This window comes from Suncus etruscus, chromosome 9, assembly GCF_024139225.1.
Source record: "Suncus etruscus isolate mSunEtr1 chromosome 9, mSunEtr1.pri.cur, whole genome shotgun sequence".
Taxonomy (NCBI): domain Eukaryota; kingdom Metazoa; phylum Chordata; class Mammalia; order Eulipotyphla; family Soricidae; genus Suncus; species Suncus etruscus.
The window spans coordinates 44,908,074-44,909,185 of NC_064856.1; the positions used below are offsets into that span (position 1 = coordinate 44,908,074).

Consider the following 1,112-nt stretch of genomic DNA (forward strand, 5'->3'; position numbering starts at 1 on the left):
ATGTGAATATGTACCCAAAATACTACAGTGAAAGATATGTAAGCCATTATGGAAAAAAAAGAAAATTGTGTTTTTAATCAGAAACTTTCTTTGACTTACATGTATTATTATTATATTAATTACATTATATGTTATGTTATGTCACTATATTATGTTATATTAGTTTACCTTATTATGTTAATCAATTTTGTCCTTTAAATGAATTCTTACTTAAAAAAAAAAAACAACTTTAGTTTGCCCTGAAGAAAAGAAAAAAATAAATAAAAGATAAAATAAGGCCTCCCAATTCTTACCACAGGCTGTGTTCTTTACACTGGCTGTATAGAAAGAGGAGGTACAGTAAAGGCACCCCATATACACCTCAACACAGGCCCCTTGCCGGGTATGTATTGTGAATTGGGGGACAAAAAAAAATAAAATAAAATAAAATAAAATAAAATTTTAATTCTAGATTTTCCATTTTCAATTGTTAATATTTTACCATTGCTACTTTGTTTTAATCATTTAAATATATATTATTTTGATTAGTCAACAGGCACTTTTTATTTGTGTGTATTTGTGAGATATTTTCTTGCTTAAATAAAAATCTTTTCTGGAAGCAGATAGGGGCAATCTGTAGTGGTATAATCTAAACCCTCATATATATGAGGCTTGTACTTTACTATTGAGTAAGAATTAGAGTTTTTTCATTATGCCCTTATTGTAGACACATTCAGAATAAATTAATAATTTGTTTTATCTTGAATCATTTCCACACACTCACTATATAGATATATATGCCATAGTTTTCTGTGTTTTTTTTTAATTATTGATTGAAAGTAGGATATTTTTGGACATAAGCCATTAGTTTATAATCATTTTATCTTCTGATCATTATCAGTTATATTAAGTAATATATATGGAATTCTAATTGATAAAATAATTTTTTGGTTTTTGTTTTTTATTTTTTGAAGAATAATATGTTTAGAGTTCACAGCTGTTCATAAGAGTCTCTATGATGATATTGTAATGTGATATCTTGGTTTTATGTATTATAATAGCAATTTCATTGGTTGCTTATCTATCCTACCACTAAAAATAAATTATTTTATTAATCATTTCCTTAACTGTCT

At 25.7% G+C, this 1,112-nt stretch overlaps 1 non-coding gene across 1 annotated transcript; it reads left to right on the plus strand.

Annotated features, from left to right (window-relative positions):
* The first annotated feature begins 276 nt into the window (after positions 1 to 276).
* LOC126019357 (small nucleolar RNA SNORA51) lies at positions 277 to 409 on the plus strand. The gene has a single exon (XR_007499082.1). It is a non-coding gene; the product is annotated as a small nucleolar RNA SNORA51 (small nucleolar RNA).
* The last annotated feature ends 703 nt before the right edge of the window (positions 410 to 1,112 follow it).